The 13,879-nt window shown below is 58.6% G+C and overlaps 1 protein-coding gene and 2 long non-coding RNA genes across 5 annotated transcripts in view; 2 read left to right on the top strand and 1 right to left on the bottom strand.

The window, feature by feature from the left end:
• Positions 1 to 3,432: 3,432 nt before the first annotated feature.
• Positions 3,433 to 4,830, bottom strand: LOC138730550 (uncharacterized). The gene is made up of 2 exons (XR_011339043.1): positions 4,673 to 4,830; positions 3,433 to 3,584 (listed from the first exon to the last, which is right to left on the bottom strand). It is a non-coding gene; the product is annotated as an uncharacterized lncRNA (long non-coding RNA).
• Positions 4,831 to 5,936: 1,106 nt separating this feature from the next.
• On the top strand, positions 5,937 to 7,105 carry LOC138730549 (uncharacterized). Its single transcript, XR_011339042.1, has 2 exons — positions 5,937 to 6,390; positions 6,484 to 7,105. It is a non-coding gene; the product is annotated as an uncharacterized lncRNA (long non-coding RNA).
• Positions 7,106 to 10,144: 3,039 nt separating this feature from the next.
• The window catches only part of FKBP5 (FKBP prolyl isomerase 5), a 29,568-nt gene continuing 25,833 nt past the window's right edge, over positions 10,145 to 13,879 (top strand). For 2 of the 3 annotated variants that reach the window (XM_069875766.1, XM_069875770.1), the window contains exon 1: positions 10,145 to 10,224. The gene's annotated coding sequence lies outside the window, so the exon portion shown is untranslated. The remainder of the gene's footprint in view (positions 10,225 to 13,879) is intronic. The other variant, XM_069875769.1, reaches the window with a different exon arrangement.

Here is a 13,879-nt window from a genome sequence, read left to right as displayed (position 1 = left end):
GGACATGGAGGAGTGAACAGAGCATCCTCGTGCAGGATTTTGCTGCTGTGAGTGGAAGGGGGGGCATCCTTCGGGGGGGGGAAGATGCCCCCCCCCACTAGGGACCTCGGTTCACCCTGTGTGATGAAGGGGTGCAAGCATTGGGGTGCCCCTTCCTCCCCCCACCCTTTCCAAGAGGTCCCCCCCTTGGTTAAAAAGCAATGAGGCTGAAAAATATATGATCCTGATGTCCTCTCTGTACCCCATTTGGAGCCTGGGGGACACATGGGGGCACGCATCCTTCCTAGGGACCTCAGTTCACCCTGAACAAGTGTTGGGGTGCCCCTTCTTCCCCCCCTGCTTCACACAGGGCACCCCCCCCTTGGTTAAAAAGCAATGAGGCTGAAAAATATATGACCCTAGTGGACTCTCTGTACCCTGTTTGGAGCCTGGGGGGGGGGGGGGACATGGGGACATGCACCCCTCCAGGGACCTCATTTCACCCTGCACAAGTGTTGGGGTGCCCCTTCCTCCCCCCACCCTTTCCAAGGGGTCCCCCCCTTGGTTAAAAAGCAATGAGGCTGAAAAATATATGACCCTGGTGTCCTCTCTGTCCCCTGTTTGGAGCTGGGGGGGGACACATGGGGGCACACACCCCTCTGGGGACCTCAGTTCACCCTGAACAAGTGTTGGGGTGCCCTTTCCCCCCTCCTACTACACACAGGGTCCCCCCCTTGGTTAAAAAGCAATGAGGCTGAAAAATATATGACCCTGATGTCCTCTCTGTCCCCTGTTTGGAGCTGGAGTGGGGGGGCACATGGGGGCACACACCCCTCTGGGGACCTCAGTTCACCCTGAGTGATGAAGGGTGCAAGAATTGGGGTGCTCCTTCCCCCCCTCCCGCTTTGCTTAGTGTCCCCCCTTGGTTTAAAAGCAACGAGCCTGAAGGTTTGGGGGGGGGGCACCCCAAACCCCCCCATTCTACCCCCCCCACCAGGTTTGCACCCCACTTGGCACCCCCACCCCTGCCTGCTCCCCCCCCCCGGGGGTGCCCCCAGTGTCTCCCCTTATCCTGGGGGGGGTGGATGGAAGGTTTCCTCTATCCCTCCCCCCCCCCCCCCTTTCTCTGTCCTCCCCCCCCTCCGGCCTGGGCTGTTTTTACCAGGAGGGTACAGGATGTTCTGCACAACCTCCCTCTCCCCAGCCTCCCTCCTCCCTCTCTCCCCCCCCTTTCCGCCAGCCCTCGGCCTTCACCTCTTCTCCTCCTCTGCTTTAACCCTTTTTTCCCCCCCCCCATCCTCGAACGCTGCCTTTTTCCTCCTCTGATTATTCATTTTTCATTTCTGCAAAGAGGGGTGCCCCACACCCCCAATTCACCCTGCTTCCCCCCCTCTTTGTGCCATCACCAGCTGTGGCTGCAAAGAGGGGGGGTGGGGTGTCCCCATCCTTGCAGCCCCCCCAAAACAAGGAGCATCCTCCCAGCCTTGCCCAAAATTCCAGGAAAAAAGGGGTTCCCGGGGGGTTGTTGCTCCTGCAGCCTCCCCAGGGGCTGTAGGGGGGGGCGATCAGCTCTTTTTGGGGGGGTTCTCTAGTGCGGTCCTCCTCCACACCCATCCTGGCAGCCTCCCCAGCACCCCTAAAAAGGGGGGCATCCTCCCAGCCTTGCCCAAAATCCCAGGAAAAAGGGGGTCCCAGGGGTGTTTGGGGTTGCCCAGAAACCTTTGAGGATGCCCAGAGGAGTCGAGGGGTGCCCAGGGGAATCTGGGGGTGCCCCAGAGGTGTTTGGGGGTATCCCAGAGGTCTTTAAGGGTGCCCCAGAGGTGTTTTAGGGATGTTCAGAGGCATTTCAGGGTCTCCAGAGGTGTTTAAGGGTGTCCAGGAGTCATTTGGGGGTGCCCCAAAGGTGTTTTAGGGGTCTTCAGAGGCATTTCAGGGTGTCCAGAGGTGTTTAGGGATGCCCCAGAGTTATTTGGGGGTGCCCCAGAGGTGTTTTGGGGTGCCTTGAGACCTTTGAGGGTCCCTAGAGGGGTCTGGGAGTGCCCTAGAGGTGCATAGGGGTGCCCTGAGGTGTTTAGGGATGCCCTAGAGGTGTTCGGGCATGTCCTAGAGGTGTTTAAGGGTGCCCCAAAGGCATTTGGGGGATGCCCAGAGTTGTATGGAGGCACCTAGACATGTTTGGGGGTGCCCAGAGGCACTGCGGGGTGCCCCAGAGGCGTTCGGGCATGTCCTAGAGGTGTTTAAGTGTGCCCCAAAGGCATTTAGGGGATGCCCAGAGTTGTATGGAGGCACCTACAGGTGTTTGGGGGTGCCCAGAGGCATTTGGGGGTGCCCCAGAGGCGTTTGGACATGTCCTAGAGGTATTTAAGGGTGCCTCAAAGGCATTTGGGGGTGCCCAGAGCTGTATGGAGGCACCTAGAGGTGTTTGGGGGGCTCCAAGAGGCGTTTGGGGGTGCCTAGAGGCATCTGGGGCTGCCTGTTTGCTTTTGGAGCTGAGTTTCACTCCACCCCCCGGCTCTGGATGACTTTCTCCCCTGGTTTTGGTCAGGGCACGGCACGCACTGGCCCCTCTCGGGAGCGCTCTGCACCCCAAAATCATAGACTCATGGAATCATTATGGAATCATGGAACCATGAAGTGATGGAACCATGGAATCCCTATGTTGGAAAAGACCTTTGAGGTCATCAAACCCAACTGTACCTGTCCCACTCATAAATCACATCCCCAAGCGCCTCATCTTATAAACCCCTCCAGGGATGGGGTCTCCACCACCCCCCTGAGCAGCCTCTGCCAGGGCCTGAGAGCCCTTTGGGTGAAGAAATTATTCCTAATGTCCAATCTGAACCTGCCCTGGTGCAGCTTGAGGCCTTCCAGTGCTGAAAGGGGCAACAAGAAAGCTGGGGAAGGACTTTTTACAAGGGCATGGAGTGATGGGATGAGAGTAAACGGCTTTAAATTGGAAGAGAGAAGATCTAGAGTAGATATTAGGAAGAAATTCTACATGGGGAGGGTGGGGAGGCCCTGGAAAAGGTTGCTCAGAGCAGTGGTGGCTGCCCCATCCCTGGAGGGGTTCAAGGCCAGGTTGGATGGGGCTTGGAGCCCCTGATCCAGTGGGAGGGGTCCCTGCCCATGGCAGGGGTGGAACTGGATGGGCTTTGAGGACCCTTCCAACCCAACCCATGATTCCATCATTCAATGCTTCCCTCTCCTCCTATCACCTGTCTCCTCCTCAGAAGATCCTCCCTGGGACACCCCTCACCCTCCACTGCAGCCCTGGGGACGCAAGGACTTGATGGTGCGGAGCCTGGATGGGGTTTGCTTAGACCTGAGCTGGGATTGCACCATCCTGGGGAGATGGTTTAGGGCTGGAGCCGGCGAGAAGCCAACGTTGCTTTCATTGGAGGCAAAACAACCTTTCTAGCAACAACCGAAAAAAAATAGAAACAAAAAAAAAAATTCATGAAAAGCTCTGGTTTTGCCTCTTCTTGCCAAAACCAATTGTTGAATTTTTTATTTTCCCCCGGCCTCTCCGGCTTTGCCGTCGCGTGTGAGGAGGGAACGATGTCAGATGCTGTCCTGGTTTTCTGCTCTGATGTTTTCCCTCGAGGCTGGAAGAGGGGAAGGACTCAGCAGGAGGAACCAGTTCCGGGCAAACTGCAGTCTCGGGGACCCCAAAACTTCTTGGCATTCCTATCCTGCAGACACCCCCCTCCCGCAGGGACACCCCTCCATCCTATAGATACCCCGCATCCCACAGGCACCCCCTTATCTTGCAGGCAGCCCCCATCCCGCTGGGAGACCCTCGTCCTACAGGCAGCCCCCCATCCCGTGAGCAGCCCCCATCCCACTGGGAGCTCCCCATCCTGCTGCCAGCCCCCATATCCTATAGGCAGCCCCCATCCCGCTGGAATCCCCTATTCCATCAGCAGCCCCCCCATCCCGTGGGCAGCCCCCATCATGCTGGCAGCCCCCCACTTTCCATCCCACCCATCCTGTAGACATCCCCCATTCCACAGGCACCCCCTTATCTTGCAGGCAGCCCCCATCCTGCTGGGAGATGCTCGTCCTACAGGCAGCCCCCCATCCCGTGAGCAGCCCCCATCCCACTGGGAGCCCCTATTCCATCAGCAGCCCCCCCATCCCATGAGCAGCCCCCATCCCACTGGGAGCCCCTATTCCATCAGCAGCCCCCCCATCCCACTGGGAGCCCCCATCCCACTGGAATCCCCTATTCCATCAGCAGCCCCCCCATCCCATGGGCAGCCCCCATCCCGCTGGAATCCCCTATTCCATCAGCAGCCCCCCCATCTCATGGGCAGCCCCCATCCTGCTGGAATCCCCTATTCCATCAGCAGCCCCCCCATCCCATGGGCAGCCCCCATCCTGCTGGAATCCCCTATTCCATCAGCAGCCCCCCCATCCCACTGGGAGCCCCCATCCCGCTGGAATCCCCTATTCCATCAGCAGCCCCCCCATCCCATGGGCAGCCCCCATCCCACTGGAATCCCCTATTCCATCAGCAGACCCCTATCCCATCAGCAGCCCCCATCCCACTGGGAGCCCTCCATCCCATGGGCAGCCCCCATGGTGCTGGCAGCCCCCCCATCCCAGAGACACCTCCCCATCCTGTAGACACCCCTCATCCCACAGGCAGCCCCCCCCCCGCCTGCCACCCCACAAGCATTCGAGCACCCACAGAGGATCTCCCCGAGATTGTTTTGGGGTGCAGATCCCTCTAGCAGGAGCATCCCCATCGCTGAGCATCCTCGGGGGTGCCAGCCCTGCACCTGTGCACCCCCATGGCCCCCCCGACACCCTAGCCCAGTAGGACTGATGGGGAGCCCTGGCCTCCCCCAGCCACCCGCCTGCCCCCGGCAGAGCCTGGTACAGTTCGTTACGTCCAGACCGGAATGTACTTTGTGTTAGAAGTGGCCCCAAGCCAGGACGGCAAAGCCAGACTTTATTTATCCTCCCTGCTCTGGCCCCGCTGCATCCTGCCCTCGCTTGTGCCGGGTCGGATCCTCAGCTGGGATGAGGGAACCTCAGATCCTGGCTGTCCCCCCACCACTCATCTCCATTCAGGGGATGTGTGCGAGGATTTTCTTTCCTGTCCCCAGCGGGAAAATAATCTAGAAAAATAGATTCTACGAAAATCGTGTCCTGGCATCTGGGACGAAGCGTTGTGCCGGAAATAGGGACTCAGGGATGGATGCAGCCCTGGAAAAGCCTCAGCTGGAGGTGCCCCTGCTTGCTTGCATGAGTTTTTGTTGCCATGGGGGCTGGTGTTGAGATGGCAAGCTGGAAATTTATGGTTTGGAAATGCACGGGGAGGTGTCCAGCCCTGGACACGCTGGAGGGGTTGGGGCAGCATCAGGCCTGAGATGCTCCTGGTCTCTCCTATGTGCCGGGGACTCCTCGGAGCCTTCATTGTGAAAAATCCATCGCAGGAGCCGTGAGTCCGAGCCAAGCGAGGGAAGTCGCAGCCAGAGGATCATAGAATCATAGATTCATAGAATCACCAGGTTGGAAAAGACCCATCGGATCATCGAGTCCAACCATTCGTATCAAACACTAAACCATGGCCCTGATTTGTGGGGATTCCACGCAGAATCGTAAGCTCATAGAACGGGTTGGGTGGAACGGACCTCAAAGTCCATCCAGTTCCACCCGTGCCATGGGCAGGGACACCTCCCACTGGATCAGGGGCTCCAAGCCCCATCCAACCTGGCCTTGGACCCCTCCAGGGATGGGGCAACCTGGGCCTCCCCACCCTCATCCTGAAGAATTTCTTCCAACTACCTCATCTAAACCTTCCCCTTCCAATTTAAAGCCCTTCCCTCTCATCCTACCACTCCACGTCCTTGTAAAAAAACCCACCCCAGCTTTTTTGCTGGCCCCCCCCTTCGGGTACCGGCCAAGCATCCCCACACCGAGCCGGCTCCCCCATCACCCCCCCCCGTGTCCCCAGCAGGCGCAGTCGCACCTTGGGCGGCAGCGAGGACGCCGTGTCCTCCTGGCCTCCCGCTGCGGGTTGTGCAACACCCTCTGTGCCTCATAAACACCCAGCTTCCCGTGCCGCCTGTCCCACCACCCCGCGCTCCTCTCCCCAGTGACACACGGAGCCCTTGGAGGGGGGTAAATGCCACGGTGGGGAGAGGTCACACCATTGCCAGCCTGCAAAAAGCTGCTTTTCTCCCCAAAATGGGAAGGCTGGCTGGGTATTAAGGAGAAGGACGCATCCCATTCCCACTTGGGAGTGGGGAGCATCCCATGCAGGTCATTGTCTACCCAAGGAGATCGATTTGTGCCACCGCACTGGGCGAAACCCCGATTTCTCTGCTCCCAAAGACGCTGGAGAGATTCTCTGCTGCATCGTTGCGATGTGAAGCTGAGGCGGAGACGCCTCTCCTCAAGGTGGTTCGATGCTGGTTATTTTTAGCAGAAGACAAGGATGAATAAAAATATCCCCTCTTTTATTTTCTTTTTTTTTTTTCCTTTCTTTTTCAGGATCCGCCGCTCTCCCAGCACACGAGGTGCTCGGGGGCGGCACGAGGAAGGACATCGGCGGCGGAGAGAGGGGGATCTTGAGGATTCGCTCCCCGATTCTGATAGGGGGCAAGGATTTTCCGCGAATCGCCGTCCTTTCGGGGCTGGGGGACGGGCGCAGGGCTGGGGCAGGACAGCTGCGTGGCCAGGGGGAACGAGCAGTGTCCCTGGCAGCCACCCCAAAGCCAGCTGGGATTATTTATGGAGCAGATTTCCTCCAGGTTGTGTTACAGCGATGCTGGGGACAGCGTGGAACCCGGCACTGGAGGAGTCCGGGCATCCCACCACTCAAGAAAGTGGAGTGAACTGAAGGGTTTGGCTCGTCTTTAAAAAACCCACCCCATTGCTTTTCCCCCCATCTGTTTTGCTTTTAATTTATAGGCAAACAAGGAAACTCATTTCTCATGTTTGTGGAGCTGGACCCCTTTGCCGCTGCCATCAGCCCTGTTGGGTTTTTCAGGGTTATCTAAGGAAAATTAAGATGCAGGGTTTCCTGATACTGGAAATCCGCGGTATTTATTTGGTAAGGGGAAGTTTAAAGCTCTCGGAGGGTGGTGGGAAACATTTAAAAACCAGAACTTGGTGATTGTTGTTGATGGTATCTTTTTTTTTTTTCCTAAAATGGGCTTTAATTTTAACGCCGTATTGGTGGAGAAGAAGCTCCACGTGAGCCGGCAGTGAGTACACACAGTCCCGAAAGCCAAATGTGTCCTGGGCTGCGTCCAGAGCAGTGGGACCAGCAGGGAGGGAGGGGGTTCTGCCCCTCTGGTGAGACCAAACCTGGAGCCCTGTGTCCAGCTCTGGAGTCCTCAGCACAGAGAGGACATGGAGCTGTTGGAGCAGGACCAGAGGAGGCCATGGAGATGATCCGAGAGCTGGAGGACCTCCTGTATTAGGACAGGCTGAGAGAGTTGGGATTGGTCAACCTGGAGAAGAGAAGGCTGCGGGGAGACCTTAGAGCAGCTTCAGTGCTGAAAGGGGCTCCAGGAAAGCTGGGGAGGGGCTCTGGATCAGGGAGCGAAGGGTTTGGATGAGAGGAAATGGTTTTCAGCTGAAAGAAGGGAAGAAATATTTCTTGGGAAGAAATATTTTCCTGTGAGGATAGGGACACCCTGGCCCAGGTTGCCCAGAGCAGTGGTGGCTGCCCCATCCCTGGAGGGCTTCAAGGCCAGGTTGGATGGGGCTTGGAGCCCCTGATCCAGTGGGAGGTGGTGGGACTGGATGGGCTTTCAGGTCCGTTCCAACCCAAACCATTCCATGATTCTATGATCCTATGCGTGCACATCATACACAATAGCATAAGAACCCGGGCTGGGCCAGCAGGGACACACCGTGCTTCACCCCCAAGCTTCTTTTTTGCCCCTGTGGGCTCAGGCTGAACACTCACAAGCAGAGATCAGAAGCTTAATTGCAAACGCACATTATTTCTAATCTCGGGGGGTATTTTGAAGCAGCTGTTAACAAAACTCTTATCTCGTTCATACTGAATGGGAACATTTCTCCACATCTCAGCACCCCGGGTGTCCTCCAACCCCGCGCTTCTCCATCCCCAGCCGTGGGAAATGGTGATTTGCTGTCTAGTTCGGCATTTCCCAAACAAACCCTGAGGGTTGGGGGACCCGTGGGGTGCCGCATGGGTTGCGGTACACCTGGGATGTTGTACGGGTTGGGGTACCCATGGGGTTTTGCACAGGTTGGGGGACACCTGGGATGCTGTATGGGTCGGGGGACCCGTGGGGCATCACAGGGGTTGGGGTACCATCACAGGGGTTGGGGGACACCTGGGATGCTGTATGAGTTGGGGTACCCATGGGGTTTTGCACAGGTTGGGGTTCCCATGGGGCATTCTAGGGGTTGGGGTACCCATGGCGTTGTTGCATGGGTTTGGGGGACCTGTGAGGCATTGTGTGGGTTGGGTTAACTGTGAAGTATTGCATGAGTCGGGGTACCTGTGGGGTGTTGTGTGGGTTGGGGGACACCTGGGATACTGTATAGATTGGGGTACGCCTGGGATGCTGTATGGGTTGGGGGACACCTGGGATACTGTATGGGTCGGGGGACCTGTGGGGCATCACAGGGGTTGGGGTACACCTGGGGTGCTGTATGGGTTGGGGTACCCATGGAGCGTTGTGTGGGTTGGGGTACCCATGGGGTTGTTGGATGGGTTTGGGGGAACCTGTGGGGCATTTTATGGGTTGGGTTAACTGTGAGGTACTGCACGAGTTGGGGTACCCGTGGGATGCTGTGTGGGTTGGGGTACCCATTGGGTGTTGCTGGGGCTCCTCCAGAGCAATACACAGGGCTGGTTGGTCCCTCTGGGGCTGGGATGCCCTTGTGGGGGGGGGGCGGTGCACGAAGCTTGCACCCCCCTCCCTCCCCCAACCCCCCCAAGACTGCTCAGGGCCAGGGGGACCTTGGAACAGTGTGTGGAGCCGAGGTGTCCTTGGGGCACTGCATGGGGCCAACCAGCCCCCCCAGGACTGCACTGGTTGGAGCACCCCCCAGCAATGTGTGGGGCCAGAGCCCCCCCGGGGTACTGCACAGGGTCAGAGCCCCCCAGGCCATTGCACGGGGTCAGAGCCCCCCCCCCAGCCATCACACGGGGTCAGAGCCCCCCCCCCAGCCATCACACGGGGTCAAAGCCCCCCCGCAAGCCATTACACGGGGGTCAGAGCCCCCCCCAAGCCATTACACGGGGTCAGAGCCCCCCCCCAGCCATCACACGGGGTCAGAGCCCCCCCCCCAGCCATCACACGGGGTCAGAGCCCCCCCCCCAGCCATCACACGGGGTCAGAGCCCCCCCCCCCAGCCATCACACGGGGTCAGAGCCCCCCCCCAGCCATCACACGGGGTCAGAGCCCCCCCGCAAGCCATTACACGGGGGTCAGAGCCCCCCCCAAGCCATTACACGGGGTCAGAGCCCCCCCCCAGCCATCACACGGGGTCAGAGCCCCCCCGCAAGCCATTACACGGGGGTCAGAGCCCCCCCCAAGCCATTACACGGGGTCAGAGCCCCCCCCAGCCATTACACGGGGTCAGAGCCCCCCCCCAGCCATCACACGGGGTCAGAGCCCCCCCCAGCCATTACACGGGGTCAGAGCCCCCCCCAAAGCCATTACACGGGGTCAGAGCCCCCCCCCCAAGCTATTACACGGGGTCAGAGCCCCCCCCCAGCCATTACACGGGGTCAGAGCCCCCCCCAAAGCCATTACACGGAGTCAGAGCCCCCCCCCAAGCTATTACACGGGGTCAGAGCCCCCCCCCAGCCATTACACGGGGTCAGAGCCCCCCCCAAGCCATTACACAAGGTCAGAGCCCCCCCCCCCAAGCCATCACACGGGGTCGGAGGCCCCCCCCAAGCCACCACACGGGGTCAGAGCCCTCCCGCCCCCCCCGCTGCTCCCGGCAAGTGCGCGGGGCGGTGCCTCATTTGCATACGGCCGCGAACGCACCAATGAGGAGACGCGGCGGCGTGCAGGGCAACCAATGGGAATAGAGCAGGGGGGCGTGTCCAGGGCGGGACGGCCAATGGTAAGAGAGCGAGGGCGGGGCCAGCGCGCCGAAGGGGGCGGGGCCAGCGCGCCGGCGACACCCGCCCGGGCGGCGCGGGAGCCGGGGGCCACTCGGAGCGGGGCGGCCCCGGCGGCAGGTGGGAGCGGAGCGAGCGGGACGGGGCTGCGGCCGGAGCGGCGCTGGGCTGGGGTAGGAGCGGGGCTGGAGCGGGTGCGGAGCGGGTCCTTGAGGGGATAGGAAGCAGGTGTGGAATAGGTCCGGAGTGGGTCCTGAGCGGATCCGAAGTGGATCCGGAGTGAGTCTGCAGCGGGTCCTTGAGTGGGTCCGGCTGTGGGTCCGGAGTGGGTCCCGGTGTAGGTCCAAAGCGGGTCCTTGAATGGATGGGAAGCGGTGTAGGTCCAAAGCGGGGTCCAAATCCTTGAGTGGATGGGAAGCGGGTCTGGAGTGGGTCCTGAATTGCATCCTGAACTGGTTCCTCAATGGGTCCGGGTGTGTGACCGGGGGATGCCCGGGGAGCCGGCGTGGGGCTGGGAGATGATGGGGTGATCCTGCATGGGACTGGAGATGCTGGGGGCACCCGGTGTGGGGTTGGAGGCAGCTTGGTGGACCTGATGTGGGGCTGGGAGATGATGAGGTGACCCAACATGAGTGCAGAGATGCTGGGGGGACCTGGTGTGGGGTTGGAGGCAGCTTGGGGGACCTGGTGTGGGGCTGGGAAATGATGAGGTGACCCAACATGAGTGCAGAAGTGCTGGGAGGACCTGGTGTGGGGATGGAGACAGCTTGGGGGACCTGATGTGGGGCTGGGAAATGATGGGGTGACCCAACATGAGTGCAGATGTGCTGGGGGGACCTGGTATGGGGTTGGAGGCAGCTTGGGGGACCCAACGTGGGGCTGGAGGATGATGTGGCATGGGTCGAGAGATGCTGGGGGCACCCGTTGTGGGGTTGGAGGCAGCTTGGGGGACCCGATATGCAGCTGGGAGGTGATGGGGTGACCCAGCATGGGACTGGAGATGCTGGAGGCACCCGACGTGGGGTTGGAGGCAGCTCGGGGGACCTGATATGGGGTCAGAGGATGCTGAGGGCACCCGATGTGAAGTCAGAGGAGTGCCAGGGGGACTTGCTGTGGGGCTGGAGGCATCTGCGTGGGCACACGTAGGGCAGGGGGAGGCTCGAGGGTGCTGTGCTGGGGGCTGTGTGGATCTTAGGGATGTCTGTGGGGCTGGAGAAATACATGAGGTCTGCATTGGGGGTGGTGTGGGGCATTAGGGAGTGGGGAGGGCATGTATGGGGCTGGGGGTGGGGAGCAGTGTGTCCTGCATGGGGCTGGTGCCCCTAGCTTGTACTGCTGTGTTCCTCCAATGTTTTTTCCTACCCACCCATAAGGCACAGACATAAATATACAGATTGACGATTGCACAAGGGAAATACGAACTTTTTCTTTAAGCTTTTGCTGTTTTCCCCTCCTTTCCAGACACAAACTCTCTCTCAAAGCTCTTCTTTTTTCAAATGCACGTTGGAGCGAGCTTGCCCTTACCAGGAAAGAGTATTTTACGTGCTGAGCTGTAAGAGCTCGTGGTGATCCATCCGTCATCACCGTGTCCGCAGCTGGGCTCCTGTCCTCGCCGTGCTGAGCAGACAGGATCGAGCTGGCGCTGGTGGAAAAAACACTTGGAAAATGGAAAAATAATAACCCAGGAGCTGATACTTTAGGATTTTAGAGGTAGAATTTAAATGGTGTGGCTACATAATGAGCTTTTAAATGGTTGAGGTGGGTTTAGGACATCCCTGAGGCATCAAATCCAGCCTGGAAACTGGGATTACAAGTTAAACCAAAACAAAAAAAAAATTGAAGGCACAAACTGTTCCTTCCTGTAAAATGCGGGGAAGTTGCGTCCGTTCTGCCCCCTCCGCCGCCTCCTTCCCTGCCCCATGAAGGGCTGGCGGGGGGGGGAAGAAAATCATTAAATCCATCTGGCAGAGCCCATATCTGGCATTTATGGGCTGTTTTCCCAGAGTTGTGGTGGGTTTAGGTCGGGTGGTGATGCTGTGACTCAGAGATGCTCAGGTTTTATTCCCTACCTGATATCCTAGAGGTGAGAAAAACTGCTTGGAGGGGACAGGAACGCTGCTGAAGCAGAGGAAAGGACAGCCACGGCTGGGAAGGGGTTAAGCAGGAGTGTGAGCCTGGGCAGGAATAACTTCCCAGCAGGACTGAGAGTTTTGTAGCCCAGAGGTGGGGTGCTGGGGTCCCTCCTCAGGATTCTGGGGGCCATTCTTGGGATGCTGGGATCTTGGGGAGATGCTGGGGTCCCTCATTGAGATGCTGGGTTCTCATTGGGATGCTGCGGTTCCTTCTTGGGATGCTGGGATCTCGATGAGAAGCTGGGGTCCCTTGTCAGGATGCTGGATCCTCAGTGGGATGCTGGGTCCTCAGTGAGATGCGAGTCCCTCGTCAGGATGCTGGGTTCTCAGTGAGATGCTGGGGTGAGATGCTGGGGTCCCTTGTAGGGATACTGGGATCCCTTGTAGAGATGCTGGGTCCTCAGTGAGATACTGGGGTCCATCCTGAGATGCTGGGTTCTCTGTGCGATGCTGGGGTCCATCTCGAGATGCTGTGGTCCATCTCAAGATGCTGTGGTCCGTCTCGGGATGCTGGGTCCTCAGTGAGATGCTGGGTCCTCAGTGAGATGCTGGGTCCTCAGTGAGATGCTGGGGTCCCTCTCGAGATGGTGGGTTCTCAGTGAGATACTGGGATCCCTTGTAGAGATGCTGGGGTCCTCAGTGAGATGCTGGGGTCCATCCTGAGATGCTGGGGTCCATCTCGGGATGCTGGGTTCTCAGTGAGATGCTGGGTCCTCAGTGAGATACTGGGGTCCCTCTCGAGATGGTGGATTCTCAGTGAGATACTGGGGTCCCTTGTAGGGATGCTGGGTTATCAGTGAGATGCTGGGGTCCCTTGTAGGGATACTGGGATCCCTTGTAGAGATACTGGGTCCTCAGTGAGATACTGGGGTCCATCCTGAGATGCTGGGTTCTCCGTGCGATGCTGGGGTCCCTCATTGGTGGAGGTGCTGGGATGCAGGTAGGATGCTGGGGTCCCTCATCACTGGGGATGCCGGGCTCCAGGTGGGATGCTGGAGTCCTTGGCAGGATGCTGGATCTTTGGTGGGATGCTGGTCCTTGGCCTCGTGGCTTAGTGGGTGATGACAGCAATGTGTGTGACAGAGGAGGAAGGCGAGGGCGCGATGGAGCTGGGTGCTCCCAGGAGTGCTGGCAGAGGAGAGGGTGGTGGGGAGGATTGGGATGATAAAGCAGGTGAGGCTGGTGATGGTGTGAAGTGCAAAAACTCTCTGGATTTCTGGGGAGCTGGTGGAGAAGTGCTCTCTTCTGCTGAAGCTTGTGTGGAGGTACAGTGACACATGGACCCTCTTGTGGTTGGGGGCTTGGAGGACGGAGGCACGATGCTCGTCCTGCCCAGAGCAGAGGAGTCTGCTGGAATAACAGCTGCTGCAGGGTATTTTTTCCCCCTTTTTTTTTTTAAATAAATCATTGTAGCCTCCCAAGCCTGTATTTGTGCAGCACATGCTTGAATTATTTTGAAGTCCTTTCCCAGTGCTGTTAGAGCATCTCCCCTGCTGGGATAAGCCAGAAAATAAGAACAATTCCAGAGTAAGAACCAAATAGCATCCCTCAGGAACATGACTGTGTAATTAGGTGGGTTTTAATTAGTGGCTGACAGGAGGAGAAAGTTGGCTTGAAAGGACACCGAGATCCCCACTTCCATCTGACCAGAGGTCCCTGAGCTGGTCTGGGATGGGGAAAGCATTTTATAAGTTAT

Source organism: Phaenicophaeus curvirostris, chromosome 24 (assembly GCF_032191515.1).
Source record: "Phaenicophaeus curvirostris isolate KB17595 chromosome 24, BPBGC_Pcur_1.0, whole genome shotgun sequence".
Taxonomy (NCBI): Eukaryota; Metazoa; Chordata; class Aves; order Cuculiformes; family Cuculidae; genus Phaenicophaeus; species Phaenicophaeus curvirostris.
The sequence above is the reverse complement of the archived record's forward strand: the minus strand, read 5'-3'. Positions and strand labels throughout refer to the sequence as shown.